We start from the raw sequence: 16,829 nt of genomic DNA, 5'->3' as shown, positions 1-16,829 counted from the left end.
GAGGATTTTAGATTGGTTCCGCTACTCTGAACAGGTACTTGGTAATTGGTAACTTCCGATTACAAGATAAGTGTTTGGGTCAAGTTACACTGTCAGCCTTCGGGTTTGAAGTGTGAAATGACCATCACGCCCTTGGAGTGGGTCGTGGGGCGTGACAACCTGCCCCTACAGTGCCTTCTTTAGTGCTCACACCTGAGGCTACATCTTCTACTCCTCCTACCACTCCTAGGACTCCTCCAGTTATACCAACTACATCCGCGCCTCCTCTATCTGAGTCTAGTATCACCATATCCATTTCAGAGTTTAGAGGCCTATGTCATACATTGCAGACATTGACCGCTACTCAGAGCGTCCCTGCCTAGCAGATGGCATTCGTACATGCACATTAGGATCAACTTATTACTACCCAAACCCAGCATACTGCCATCTTAGGCAAATACAACAGCATTTGGGTATTTTATCACCACCTAAGCATGATATGCCCGACCCATCAAAGCCTACAGATCCATCTCAAGACGCTCCTCCAGTAGAGTAGACTGTGCCTTATGAGGAGACTACTACAGGAGAGATAGAGACACCGATCCCGAGCACTCAGACTTCCATAACCGAGCCATTGTCTCCACACGATCCTCCCACCACCACCTAATCATCTATCTTTTTTTTTTTTTTTTTTGTATTTACTTATTATAGTAGAACTCGTAATCCCATGTTTTGATGTTTTATATACTGGGATTGGATGTATTACTTGTTCATAGTTCATAGTGTATTTTCTTAAAGTAATACTTATCCATCATTTTTTAGTATACTTGGCATAATAGCATTTTATTTCCTCTACTCATAAATTTTTGTTGTTTTTTGAATCATGTGATTTCTCCTAGATGACTCAGATTCCATGTCACTCAGGAGGTACCACTTCCTCTTTGTATTTTTAATCGCTCTTGCCACATTAAGGGCAATGTTTAGCTTGGTTGGGGGAAAGAGAGTTGAGGAAGCAAGTTTTGTTATTAATGCTAAGTTATTTTAGTAATTTAGTTGTTTTTGCTTAATTTTTTTTTAAATTAAAGTTTTTATTCTACTCTTCATGGTTATCAAGGAAAAATTCTAAAAATGAAATGTGAGAGAAATTGAATTTTTGTCTTTTTACTTGACTGAGAATTTGTATTATGCTTATTAAAGTTGATGAATTGTTGAAACTTCTATTGAATTCAACCCTATTTCTCCCACTTCAAGCTATTCACACACTATGCACGTTAGGTTTCGATTATAAGATGAAAAACTATGTCACCCCCTTGACTTAGAAAATTTTAGACTTGGTACTTTTGACCTCATTTAATAGTGTTGGGACACCTTATAAAAGGCCAATGAGCCTTTGAAAAAAAAAGAAAGAAAAAAAAATGTTTTACTTGCCTTGAAACCCGAGCAAGGTCTGAGGGGTATATGGGGAAAATCTTTAAAACCTGGTGCCCCAAGCCTTCATTGGTTGGGATTCACCAACCTCAATGCTCATTACAAGGGTGAATAGGTGGAGTTTAACATACTATAGGTGTTTGGGTATTAAAATTAATTCTCAAAAGTCCGGGGTAAAATCTGAGGAGTTAGTGGTTGAAAGATCCTTAAATATTGATGCCCGAAACCTTAATTGGTTGGGAGTCATCGATGGACCCCCATTACATGGACAATTTAGAAAAGAATGCCTTTAATCTTTGTACTCCTACAATGAAAAAATTGTGAACCAAGAAGTGTGTTCTTAGCCTATTGGAGGTTGTCAGTTTGCTAAGTGTTGAAAAAGAACTAGGTTAGGGGGAGAGATTAGTTTAGCATACTATATTCGGAAGCTAATAAGTAACACTTAGATTTTTGTGGAAGAGTAAGGTTTGGCCCTTTGGGAGTGGAAATTCTTTTAAAGCTTAAATTTGCACAATACCTTCTCTTTATGAATTGTGATTAGACAAGTTATTTGATAACTCTTGTTGAAGTTTGAGTTTTATATCTTTAATGTTCCATGTGAGAGTTTGATCATCATGCCACTTGAAATTTTTTGAAGTGATCAGCATGATGTTGTAAATTATAGTACTGTTTATTTTTCTTTTTCTTTCCTTCATTGCTAAGGGACTAGCAATATGTCGGTTAGGGGGAGTGATTACTACTCAAAAAGTGCTATTTTATAGCTTGTAATGAACTCTTTTAAACACTTTTGAGTAGTAGTTATTACCTTTTAACTCAATTGGCATGTTAAGGACCCTTGCAATCATTTCTAATCAAATTGTGTTAAGTTTTGGTGTTTTTGATAGCTTTTTGATCACCAAAGAATCTAAGATGAGGGAGAGCTCTGTATAATCCATGGCAAAGCAAATGGAAGCTCATTTACAGGAGGATTCCAAGCTTTGGAGCTTTGTAGTCCTTTGCCAAAACCAAATCAAGAATGCAAGGAGGAAAAATAGAGAGAGGAATCGAACATGAAGAAATCCAAGAGGACAGCAACTGTAGGACACATTTCAAGCACTTTCTGGAGTTCATTTTATGCATACTATATGTCTTTTTAAAGCTTGGAAAGTCAGGAGTCCAACGCTTTAAATAGTGTGCAAATCAGAGTTGAAATGAAGAAGTTATGGCCATTGAAATACAATTGCACCAAGCTGAAAGACAATTTTGCAAGCTGCGAAATCACAAAATTCAACTTGCGAAATCAACCTTTCCTTGAGAAATGGACACTTTCAGCTTGCGAAATTTTCGCAAGACATGTTCCAAGCTATGAAATCCATCTGTGCTCCCAGATATTTTAGACAGACTCTTTTAGATTTTTTTCTTCAGATATCTGTTGTTTAAATCCCCATTTTCTCCTTGTAATCCACCAATCATAGGATTCCTTAGTTAGGAAGTAAGAAGAAATGGTGAATAACCTCCTATATATCATTTGTAACTTTCTTTTTACAAAGATCTTGGGAGTTTGTTCTTAGATACCAACTTTTTGTATAGTTTTGAAGAAAGTAATACACAAAGCTTTGCTCTGCCTTACCTACTCATTTTGATTGTATTTTTTCTCACTAGCCAAAAAGGCTTTTTGTCTCTTGGAGTTAAGGAAGCTGGGTAAGGTGCCGAATGCAAAAATTGGAAGTTTTGTTGTTCTAGCTTTTAATGAAGAGAAAGTGTGACCCGTTAATGGTTTCTATGTTTTTAGTTAACTTGAAATGCCTTAAAATCACCTGGGCCAACACTTGGTAAGGCAAGTGGTCTTCGTCCATTGAGATACACTAATTTATCTCTTGCGAGCCTTTGGCAGGTGGTTTAAAGGTAGGATTTTCTATAATAGCCAACACTTGGTAAGCTTTTAGACTCTAAGGAGACATCCATTAGTTATCTCTTGCGAGCTTTTGACGGGTAATCCAAGGTTAAGAATCACCTTGAATGGCCAATACTAAGTAAGAGGTATGAACCATTGCAAGATGATTCAGTGGCAGAGAATTAGTGTTTGAATCCATAAAAGGGAAGCATCTGTACCACACCGGTTTGGGAAATAATTATATGTTAAATCCCCAATGCGAGGAAAAGATTCAAGTGACCGGAACTCTCTTTTTGTAATAGGAACTTGAGCCTAGTGATCCAAAAACTCCAAGAAACACTTTTCTTTGTAAGTAATTTATGTTACTTTATTGTTGGTTTCACTTAAAAACCAACCTTTTCAAACATCTTTATGTTTTCTTTTTTAGCTAACCTTGAAATGAAAATGCACCAATTCAGCTTTGAATTAATATCAATTGTAATTTGAAAACCCATCCTAGTGAACGATCCTAAAGCCGCTATTTTATGCTAGCTGAGGCTATCCTAGTACATGGTAAAATAGGTTATAAATTTTGTTGATTACTCCTGTCTGAGGGTCGAAATCAAGGTACACCAGTTGATTGATCACCAATCAATAGGACATACACCAACTGGGCACGAAATCAGCTATGAACAACTCAAAGCTATGGTTAACATGAACAACTCCAAGTTCTCAGCTCAAGCTGTAGATGCTATGAACAAATCAATGTTATGGTTGACATGAATGCATCCGAGTCATAATCTTAGGGCTTTATATTCTTTGAAAATATTAAGGTTGTGGATGACATGATTGACTCCGGGTCGTGAGCTAAGGGCTCTAAATGCTATAAATAGCAAAGTGGCATGGTTGACATGATCAAGTCTAGGTAGTGAGCCTAGAGCTCTAGATGCTATTATTAGCTCAGGGTTGTGGATGACACAAATGACTATGGGTCATGAGCTCAAGGCTTTAGAATCTATGAACACCTCAGGGCTATGGTTGGCATGAACAACTCCAGGTCATGGGCTTAAGGCCCTAGATGTTATGAACAACTTAGGGATGTTGATGATATGAGCTAATTTGGGTCATAAGCTCAAGGCGATGGATGTTATCAACAACTCAGTATTGTGGATGAACGAATCACTCCAAATCTCATGGACTCGTGGCTCCATATGTTATCCACATATAAGGGTTCTGGATGACATGAACGACTTCATGTCATGAGCTTAAGCCTCTAGATATGTTGAGCAGCTCAAAGTTGTGGACGACATGAATGACTCTGCGTCATGAGCTCAGAGCTCTTGATCCTATGTATAGCTTAAGGTTGTGGTTGATATATACGATTCCCAATCATGAGCTCACGACTCTAAAACCTAAGAATAGCTCAGGTTTATGTATAACATGAACGAGTCAAGGTCATGACCATAAGGCTCTAAATCCTAAGAAAAACTCGGGGTATTGGATGATATGAATGACTCTAGCTCATCAACTGAGGGCTCTAATTGCTATGAACAACTTAGAGTTGTGGTTGACATGAATGACTTTAAGTCATGAGCTGAAGGCTCTAGATGCTATGAACAGCTCATGGTTGTGGATGACATGAAAGACTTCGGGTTGTGAGCTTAGGGCTCTAGATGCTATGAACATCTCTAGGTTGTGGCTAACATCACTCACTATGGATCATGAGCTCAAGGTTTAGGTGCTACAAATAGCCTAGGGGTGTTGTTGAAAGGAATGATTTTAGGTCATTAGCTCAGGGATCTTGATGGTATGAACAATTTAGGACTATAAATGACATGTGCTACTGTTGATTGTTAGCTCATTGCTCTTAATGCAGTGAATAGCTCAGGGTTGTGGATGATCTGAATGACTTAGTATCCCATGTGCTTAGGCCTTTAGATGCTATGAACAGGTCAAGGGTGTGGTTGACATGAATGACTCTAAGTCATGAGCTTAAGCTATAGATGCTATGAACAAATCAGTGCAATGGTTAACATGAATGCCTCTGAGTCGTGATTTTAGGGCATTATATGCTATGAAAATATTAAGATTATGGATGATATGAACGACTCCGGGTCATGAGCTAAGGGCTTTAAATGCTATGAATAGCTCAAGGGTGTGGTTGACATGATCGAGTTGAGGTTGTGAGCTTATGGCTCTAGATGCTATTAATAGCTCAGGGTTGTGGATGACACAAATGACTCTGAGTCGGGAGCTCAAGGCTCTAGAATCTATGAACACCTCATGGTTGTGGTTGACATGAACAACTCCAGGTCATGGGCTCAAGGCCCTAGATGTTATGAACAACTTATGGTTGTGGATGATATGAGCTACTCCGAGTCATAAGCTTAAGGTGATGGATGTTATCAATAACTTAGGATTATGGATGAATGAATGACTCCAAATCTCCTAAACTCATGGCTCCATATGTTATCCACACATAAGGGTTATGGATGACATGAACAACTTCATGTCATGAGCTTAAGCCTCTAAGTATGTTTAACAGCTCAAGGTTGTGGATGGCATGAATGACTCTGGATCATGAGCTTAGAGCTTTAGATCCTACGTATAGTCTAAGGTTATGGTTGACATAAATGATTCCCAATCATGAGCTCACGACTCTAAAACCTAAGAATAGCTTAGGGTTGTGTATAACATGAACAAGTCCAAGTCATGACCACAAGGCTCTAAATCCTTTGAAGAACTCAATGTAGTGGATGACATGAATGACTTTAGGTCGTCAACTGAGGGCTCTAGATGCTATGAACAACTCAGAGTTGTGGTTGACATGAATGACTATAGGTGATGAGCTGAGGGCTCTAGATGCTACAAATAGCTTAGGGGTGTTGTTCGAAGGAATGATTCTACGTTGTGAGCTTAGGGATCTTGATGATATGAATAGCTCAGGACTACAAATGATGTAAGCTACTCTCAATTGTTACCTCATCGCTCTAGATTCTGAGAATTGCTTAGGGTTGTGGATGATTTGAACGACTCAAGATCCCATGTGCTTAGGCCTTTAGATGCTACGAACAGGTTAGGGGTGTAGTTTGTATGAACAATTCCTAGCCGTGATCCCATGGCTCTAAATACAATGAATAGGTCAGGGTTGTGGATGACATTAACAACTCTGGGTCGTAAGCTCAAGGCTCTAGATGCTATAAACAACTCAAAGTTGTGGTTAACATGAACAATTCCAAGTCCTGAGCTAAGGGTTGTAGATGCTATGTACAACTCAATGCTATGGTTGACATGAATGTCTTCAAGTTGTGATTTTAGGGCTTCATATGCTATGAAAATGATAAGGTTGTGGATGACATGAATGACTCTAGGTTGTGAACTTAAGGCTCTAAATGCTATGAATAACTCAGGGGTGTGGTTGACATGATCAAGTCGAGATTGTGAGCTTAGTGCTTTAGATGCTATTAAAAGCTTAGGATTGTGGATGACACAAATGACTCCAGGATCGTGAGCTCAAGGCTCTAAAATCTATTAATAGCTCAGGGTTGAGGTTGACATGAACAACTCCAGGTCGTGGGCTCAAGGCCCTAGATGATATGAACAACTTAGGGTTGTGGATCATATGAGCTACTCCGGGTCATGAGTTAAGGGTGATGGATGCTATCAACAACTTAACATTGTTGATGAAATGAATGACTCTAGATCTCGTGAGCTCATGCCTTTAGACATTAGGCACACGTATGGGTTGTGGATGATATGAATGACTTCGGCTCATGAGCTCAAGGCTTTAAATATATTTATTAGCTTAGGGTTGTGGTTAACATGAACAACTGCTGCACATGAGCTCAGAGATATAGATGTTATGAACAACTTATGGTAGTGAAAGGCATGAGCAACTTGGAGTCATCAGTTTATGGTTCTAGATGCTATGAATAACTTAGTGTTATGGATGATGTGAATGAATCGAGATTGCGTGAGCTCAGGACCCAATATGGTATGAACAACTTAGGGTTATGGTTGACATGAAAAACTACAAGTCGTGACCTTAGGGCTTAGATGCTAGGAAAATCTATGGGTTTTGGATGACATAAACAACTTTGGCTCATGACTTGAGAGTTTTAGATGAGATGAACAACTCATGACTGTGGTTAAGATGAATGACTCTAGGTCGTGAGCTTAGGGCTTTAGATGCTATGAACAACTCAGGGTTATGGTTGACCCGACCGACTCTAGGTCCTGAGCTCAAGGCTTTAGATGCTATGAAGAGGTGAGGGTTATGGATGATATGAATGACTTTAGGTCGTGAGCTCAAGGCTCTAAGTACTATGATTGGCTCAAGGCTGTGGTTCACATGAAAAACTCTAAGTTGTGAGCATAGGGCTCTAGATGCTATCAACAACTCAAGGCTATGGATGACATAAACGACTTCGTGTTGTGAACTTAGGGCTTAGGATGCTATGAATCGTTCAAGGCTATGGATAACATGAATGGCTTCGGGTCATGACCTCAAGGCTATAGATGCTATCAAAATCTTAGGGTTGTGGTTGAGATAAAGGACTTTAGGTCATGAGTGATTTAAGGTTATGAGCTTAGGGATTTAGAAGCTACAAACAACTCAGGGCAGTGGTCGAGATGAATTACTCTAGGTCATGAGATGAGGGCTTTAGATGGTATGAAAAACTCAAGGGTGTGGATGACATGAACAACTCGGGGTCATGAGCTAAGGGATCTAGATGCTATGAACAACTCAAGGCTTTCAATAACATGAAAGACTCTGGGTCTTGAGATTAGGGTTCTTCATGACATGAACAGTTCAAGGATGTCGATGACATAGACGACTTCAAGTCATGGGCTTAGGGTTTTAGATGCTTTGAACAACTTAAGGCTTTGGATGACATGAATGACTTCGAGTCGTGAACTTAGGACTCTAGATGGTATGAAAAACTCAGGGTTGGGGATGACATGAACGACTCCAGGTCATGAGCTTAGGGATTTAGATGCTATGAATAGCGTAGGATAGTGGTTGACATACACGAATCTAGGTTGTGAGCTAAGTGCTCTAGATGCTATGAACAACTCACGCTTATGGTTGGCATTAATGAATCTAGATCGTGAGATTAAAGCTTTTGATGCTATGAACATATCAGGGTTGTGGATGACATAAATGACTTCGTATCATGAGCTTAAGGTTCTAAATGTTATGAAAAACTCAGGGTTGTGGATGTCATGAAGGACTCCGATTTGTGAGATGATGTCTTTAGATGTTAAGAAAAGCTTAGGGTTATGGATGACATGAATTACTCCAAGTCATGAGCTTAAGGCTTTTGGCATAATGAACAACTTAAGGCAGTAGTCGACATGAATGACTTTGGGTCATCAACTTATAGCTCTAGATACTATGAAAAGCTCAGGGCTATGGATGACATGAATGACTCCGGGTCATAAGATAAGGGCTTTAGATGTTCTAAACAACATAGGGTTATGGATGACATGAATGAATTTGTGTCTTAAGCTTAGGATTATAGATGTTATCAATAGCTAAGGGTTGTGGATGTGATAAATGAATTTAGGTTGTGAGCCTAGGGCTATAGATGCAATGAAAATCTTAGGGCTATGGAGGACATGATCGAATCTAGGTTATGAGCTCAAGGACTTAAATGTTATGAACTACGCATGGCAGTGGTTGACATGCACGACTCCGGGTCATGTACTAAGCGCTCTAGATGCCATTAATAACTCATGGTTGTGGTTGACATGAATAACTCTGAGTCGTGAGTTGAGGGTTCTAGATTCTATGAACAACTTAGGGATATGCATGACATGATCAACTTGGGGATGTGAGCTCAAGGCTTTAGGTGTTATGAATAAGTGACGATTGTGGTTAACATGAACGATTCCTGCATGTGAGCTTAAGGCTCTAGATGGTAGGAGTAACTTAGGGCTATGGATGACATAAGCTACTCTAAGTAGTGAGATCAGGGCTCAAGAGGCTATGAACAACTCAACGTTACGGATAATATGAACGAATTGGGATCCCCTAAGCTCAAGGCTCTATATATTATGAATAACCCACGATTCTGGATGACATAAGCTAGTCTCATCGTTAACATAAGGCTTTAGATGATATGAAAAGCTTAGGGTTTTGGATTATTAGAATGACTCAGGATCTCGTCAACTTAGGCCTTTAAATGCTATGAATAGCTAGGGGTTGTGGATGATAAGAACAATTCATGGTCATGAGCCCATGGCTCTAAATCCGATGAATAATTAAAGGTTGTGGATGACATGAATGACATGAATGACTCTAGGTCATGGATGTCATTTAGAACTCTAGGTTATGGATGTCATTTAGAACTCTAGGTCATGAACTTAGGGCTTTAGATGCTATGAACAACTCAGAGTAGTGATTAACATGGATGACTCCAGTTTGGGAGCCCAAGGGTCTAGATGCTATGAACAACACAGGGCTATAGATGACATGAATGACTTCAGGTCGTGAGCTTAGGGCTTTAGATGTTATGAATAGTTGAGGGTTGTGGATGACATGAACGACTCTGAGTCATGTGCTGACAGCTCTAAATCCTATAAATAGATCAAGGCTATGGTGGACATAAATGACTCCATGTTGTGAGCTCAAGACATTAGATGTTATGAAAAGTTCATGGCAATGGATGACATGAAGGACTCCGGGTTGTGAGCTTAGGGTTGTGGCTAACATGAACAACTTTGAGTCATGAGCTCAAGGCTCTAGATGCTATGACCAACACATAGTTTTGGATGATATGAACAACTCAGTATCCCATGATCTCAGGTCTCTAGATTCTATGAATAGTTCAAGGCAGAGGATCATATCAATGATTAGATGTTATGAAAAGCTCATGGCAATGGATGACATGAAGGACTCTAGATTGTGAGCTCAGGGTTGTGGCTAACATGAACTACTCCGAGTCGTGAGCTCAAGGCTTTAGATGCTATGACCAACACACAATTTTGGATGATATGAACATTTCAATATCCCATGATCTCAGGCCTCTAGATTCTATGAATAGTTCAAGGCAAGGGATCATATCAATGATTCTTGGTCATGAGCCTATGAGTCCAAATGCTATGAACAACTCAGAGTTGTGGATGAAATTAAAGACTTCGAGTCATAAGGTCAAGGCTCTAGATGCAATTAAAATCTCAGAGTTGTGGATAACATGAACAACTCCGGGTCACGGGCTTAGGGATTTAGATGCTATGAATAGCTCAGAGTTGTGGTTACATGAATGACTTTGAGTCATGAGCTGAAGGCTCTTAATGCTACGAATAACACACGGTTATGGCAGATATGTGCTACTCTGGCTCGTGAGTTCAAGGTTATAGATTTTATCAACAACTCAGTATTATGGATGATATAAACAACTTGAGAACCCTTGAGCTCAAGCCTCTAGATGTTATGCATAGCTCAAGGTTTTGGATTAGATAAATAATTCTGCATCATGAGCTAAGGGCTATGGATGACATGAATGACTCTGGGTCATGGACTCAAGGCTCTAGATGCTATGAATAACATAGGGTTATGGTTGACATGAACAACTCCGGGTAATGAGCTCAAGGCTCTAGATGCAATGAAAAGCTCCAAACTATGAAGGACATAAATGACTATGGGTCGTAAGCTCAAGGCTCTAGATACTATAAATAGCTTAAGGCTATGGTTAGCATGAATGAATCCAAGTCGTAAGGTCGGGGCTCCAGATACTACACAAAGCTCAGGCATGTGGTTGACAAGAACGAATCTGGGTTGTGAGATTAAGGCTCTAGATGCTATGAACAACTCAGAGTTATGGATGATATGAACGACTAGGGATCCCGTGAGCTTAGGCCTCTAGATGCTATGAACAAATCAAGGCATTGGATGATACGAATGGTTCATGGTCATGAGCCTATGAGTCTAAATGCTAGGAACAACTTAGGGCTGTGGATGGCATGAATAACTCCAAGTCATTAGCTCAGGCCACTATATGCTCTGCATAGCATAGGGTCGTCATTGACATGAATAATTCTAAGTCATGATCTTAGGACTCTAGATGTTATAAAAAGCTCCCGGTTGTGGTTGATAGGAAGAACTTTAGGTCATGAGCTTAAGGCTCCATATACTATGAAAAGCACATTATGGTGGTTGACATGAACTATTCCAGGTCATAAGCTCAGGGCTCTAGATGCTATGAACAACTGAGAGTTATGGATGATATTAACAACTAAAGACTTATGAGCTTAGGCCTTTAGATGCTATGAAGAACTAAGGGTTGAGAATGATATGAACGATTCTTAGTCCTGAGCCTATGAGTTTCAGTGCTATGAACAAATGAGGGCTCTAGATGCCATGAAAAGCTCAGAGTTGTTGATGACATGAATGACTATAGGTTGTGAGCTCAGGGCTCTAAGTGCTATGAACAAATCATGGTTGTGGTTGACATCAATGACTTTGGCTTGTGAGCACATGGCTCTAGATACTATCAAAATCTCCAAGTTGTAGTGGACATGAATGACTCTTGGTCATAAGCTCAAGGATCCAGATGTTATGAAAAACTCAGGCCAGTGCTTGACATGAATGACTCTGGGTCCTGATTTTAGGGCTCTAGATGCTACGAACAACTCAAGCTTAAGGTTTACTTGAATGACACAAGGTCATAAGCATAAAGCTCTAAATGCTATGAACAACTCAAAGTTGTGGATGATATGAATGACTCAGGATCCTACGAGCCAAGGCCTCTAGATGCTTTGAACAACTTAGGGTTAATGATGATACGAATGATTCTTGGTCATGAGCCTATGAATCTAAATGTTATGAACAACTTAGGGTTGTGGATGACATGAACAACTTTGGGTCCTGAGCATAGGGTTGTAGATGTTATGAACAACTCAGGGTTGTGGTTGACATGAACGACTCTGAGTTGTGAGCTTAGAACTCTGAGTTGTGAGCTTAGGACTCTAGATGCAATGAATAACTCAAGGCGATGGATGACATGAAAGATTCTGGGTTGTTAGCTTAGGGCTTTAGATGCTATGAACAACTCAGGGTTGTGTCTTACATGAACGACTCTTAGTTGTGAGCTTAAGGCTCTAAATGCTATGAATAGCTCAAGGCTAAGGATGACATGAACAACTCTGGGTCGCAAGCTCAGAGCTTTAGAACTATGATCAACTCAGAGCTATGGTTGACATGAATGACTTCGAGTTGTGAGCTTAAGACTCTAGATGCAATGAATAACTCAAGGTTATGGATGACATGAATGATTCCAGGTCGTGAGCTTAGGGCTTTAGATGCTATGAACAGCCCAGGGTTGTGTTTTACATGAACAACTCCTAGTCATGAGCTTAGGGCTCTAAATGCTATGAACAGCTCAGGGTTATGGATGACATGAACAACTATGGGTCATGAGCTTAGGGCTTTAGATACTATGACCAACTCGGAGCTATGGTTGACCTAAATGACTGTTGGTCATGAGCTTAGGGCTTTAGATACTATGACCAACTCGGAGCTATGGTTGACCTAAATGACTGTTGGTCATGAGCTCTAAGCTCTAGATGCTATGCACATCTTAACATTGTGGATGATATGAATGACTCAGGATCCCATGAGCTTAGGCCTCTAGATACTATGAATAACTCAAGGTTATGGATGATATGTGATTACTACTCAAAAAGTGCTATTTGATAGCTTTTAATTAATCCTTTTAAACACTTTTGAGTAGTAGTTAGTGCCTTTTAACCCAATTAGCATGTTAAGGCCCCTTTCAATCAATTCTAATCAAATTGTGTAAGTTTTGGTGTTTTTGTTAGTATTTTGATCACCAAAGCATTATGAGATTGAGGAGAGTTATATGTAATCCTTGGAAAAGAATGGGAAGCTTAGAGGCATTAAGAATCAAAGCTTTGAAGCACTTTGCCATAGAAAAGTGGAAATACAAGGAGGAAGAGCAAAGAGAATCCAGCCATGAAGCATTCTTGATGACAGTCACTGCAGCCACTTTTGGAGCACTTCCTGATGTCCAATTTATGCATGCTATATGTCATTTGAAAGCTTAGGAAGTCAAAAATCAAATGCTTCAAACCGTGTGCAATTTGGAGTTGAAATGAGAAAGTTACAGCCTTTTGAAGATGACTGCTCCAAGCTGAAGGAAGGATTCAGAAAAGTGCTGCGGAATCAACCTTTTGTTGCGGAATGATTTCGCAACACTTTTGCACAGTGCTATGGATTTCCCCTGAAGCTTCACGCCGCGATGGAAGCCAAACACAACAAGATGGAAGTCAACTTCGCAGAGGTGTTGAATCAGCCTTTTGCTGCAAAAAAATTTCGCAGCCCTTCTTATGCACCTGCGAAATTTCGCAGACCTCACTTTTCACCTGCGAAGTGGTCCTTAGTGCTTCCCGATATTTGTAACCGACACTTGGAGATATTTTTCATTAGATTTTTGTTGTCTAAATGCCCAAATTCTCCTTGTAAGCCACCAATTATAGGATTCCTTAGTTTTTAAGTTAGGAATTTGGCTAAAATATCCATGTAATAGCTGTAAATGTAATTTTGGTATAACTAGAGCCCGAGGAGCCTGTTCTGAGGGTGATGAACCTTTTGTAAAAAGTCTCAAAGGAAGAAATACACAGAACTTGAGCTCTGCTTTACCTTCTCACTTTGATTGTGTTTTTACTTATTTTACTAAGTTATGCACTCTCTGAGGAGTTTTCCCCAGAGAATGAGTAACTAAATCTTTTAGTTCCTTGGAGTTAAGGTTGCCGGGAAAGGTTCCAAGTGCAAGAATCAGAAGCTTTGTGGTTTCAGCTATGAATGAAGAGAAAGTGTGTCCCGTGAATGGTTTCTAATGTTTTTAGTTAGCTTAAAACACCTTGGAGTCACCTGGGCCAACACTTGGTAAGGCAAGTGATCTCTAACCATGGAGATGCACTAGTTTACCCCTTGCGAGCCTCTGGTAGGTGACTTGAAGGTAGGATTTTCTAGAATAGCCAACACTTGGTAAGCTTTTGGACTCTTAGGAGACATCTATTAGTTACCTCTTGCGAGCTTTTGACAGGTAATCCAAGGTTAAAGATCACCTTGAATGGTAAAGGCTAAGTGAGAAGCTCAAACCATTGCAAGTTGCATCAGTGAGAGAATTAAAGGTGAAATCCAATTGAGGGATGCACTTGTACAGCACCTGTTAGAGAATTGACTTTATGTTAATTCTCTAATGTGAGGAATTGAACCAACTGACCGGAGCTATGCTTTTGCATGAGGAACCTCCCCTGTATACCTGAATCTCCAAGGAATGCTTTTATTTCTAAGTAATTTCCATCACTTGTCGTGTTGTTAACCTAAGCTTAAACCTTATCCAACCAAAGTTTGTGTTTTATTTCTTAAGCTAATCTTGAAATGAAACAACACCAATTCACTTTGAATTGGTATCATTTTCAACTTGAGTACCCTTCCCAGTGGAACGATCCTAGAGCCACTATGCTATAGTAGCTTTTTATTTGCTACCCTAGTTCATGGTGTTTTAGGTTATAAATATTGTTGATTACTCTCGCCATCAAGGAACACCAGCTGGACACGAACCAGCTGAGACACCAATTAGGCATGAATCAATATGAATGATTCTATGTAATGAGCTCAGGACTCTAGGTCATAAGCTTAGAGCTCTAGATATTATGAACAGCTCAGGGTTATGGTTGAAATGAACAACTTTGAGTTATGAGCTAAGTGCTTTGGATGCTATGGAAATCTTCAAGTCATGGTGGGCATAAATGACTTCAAGTCGTGAGCTCAGGACTGTAGATGCTATGAACACCTAAGGGTAGTGGTCAACATGGACAACTTTGGTTTGTGAGCTCAGGTCTCCAAATACTATGAACAACTCAGGTTGTGGTTGACATGAATGACTCAGGGTCGTGAGCTCAGGGCTCTAGATGTTATGAACAACTCAGAGTTAAGGATGACATGAATAACTCAAGATCCTATGAACTAAGGCCTTTAGGTGCTATGAACAACTTAGGGATAAGGACGATATGAACAATTCATGGTCATGAGCCTATGAGTTTAAATGTTATAAACAACTCAAGGTTGTGGATGATATGAATGAATCTAGGTCGTGAGCTCAGGGCTCTAAATGCGATGAATAGCTTAGGGTTATAGTTGACATAAAAGACTTTGAGTTATGTGCTCTGGGCTCTAGATGCGATGAACAATTCAAAGTTGTGGATGATATAAATGACTCAGGATCCTGTGATCATAGACCTTTTGATGCTATGAACAACTCAAGATTGAGGATCATATTAATGGTTCTTGTTTGTGAGCCCATGACTCTAAATGCTAAGAATAGCTTAGGGTTGTGCATGACATGAATGAATCATGGTCATGAGCTTACAACTTTGGATGTTAGGAACAACCTAGGGTTGTGGATGATATGAAAAAAATATAGATCCCATTAGCTCAGGCCTTTAGATGCTATGAAAAGCTCAAGGGTGTTGATTACATGAACAATTCTTAATCGTGTGCCCATGGCTCCAAATGCCATGAACAACTCATGGTTGTGGATGACATGAATGACTTCGGGTTGTGAGCTCAAGGCTCTATATGCTATGAACAGCTCAAGGTAGTGGTTGATGTGACTGACTCCTAGTCATGAGCTTAGGGCTCTAGATACTATGAATAAGTCAGGGCTATGATTGACATGAACGACTTCGGGTTGTGAGCTTAGGGCTTTAGATGCTATGAATAGTTTAGAGTTAAGGATTATATGAACAACTTGGGATCTTATGAGTTAATGCCTCTAGATGCTAAGAACAACATAGGGCTAAGGATGATATGTATGATTCTTGGTCGTGAGCCAATGATCTAAAATGTAATGAACAACTTAGGGTTGTGGATGACATGAATGACTTCAGGTCATGACTCAGGGCTTTAGATGCTATGAATACCCCAAGGTTGTGGTTGATGTGAAGGAATTCAAGTCATGTGCTCAAGGCTCTAGATGTTATGAATAATTAAGAGTTATGGATGATATGAACGACTCAAGATCCCATGATCTAAGGCCTCTAGATGCTATGAACAACTCAAGGCTGAGGATGACATGAACGATTCTTGGTTGTGAGGCAATGACTCTAAATGATATGAATAACTCAGGATTGTGCATGAAATGAATGACTCTCGATGATGAACCCAATACTCTAAATCTTATGAACAACTTAGGACTGTAGATGACATGAAGGACTCAAGGTCGTGAGCTTAGGGCACTAAATGTTATGAACAACTCGTGTTTATGGTCGATATGAATGACTCCAAATCTTGAGCTCAAGGCTCTAAATGTTATCAACATCTCAGGTCTGTGGATGATATGAGTTGCTCTGCATCTTGAGCTCATGGCTCTAAAATCTATGAATAGCTTAAGGTTGTGGACAATATGAACGACTCAAAATCTTGTGAGCTCAAACCTCTAGGAGCTATGAATAGCTTAGAGTTGTGGATGATATGAACTATTCTTAGTTGTGAGCCCAAGGCTCTAAATGTTATCAACTGGTAAGGGTTATAAATGAT

Source organism: Vitis riparia, unplaced genomic scaffold, assembly GCF_004353265.1.
Source record: "Vitis riparia cultivar Riparia Gloire de Montpellier isolate 1030 unplaced genomic scaffold, EGFV_Vit.rip_1.0 scaffold510_pilon_pilon, whole genome shotgun sequence".
NCBI classification, from domain to species: Eukaryota; Viridiplantae; Streptophyta; class Magnoliopsida; order Vitales; family Vitaceae; genus Vitis; species Vitis riparia.
This window is presented reverse-complemented; position numbering follows the sequence as displayed.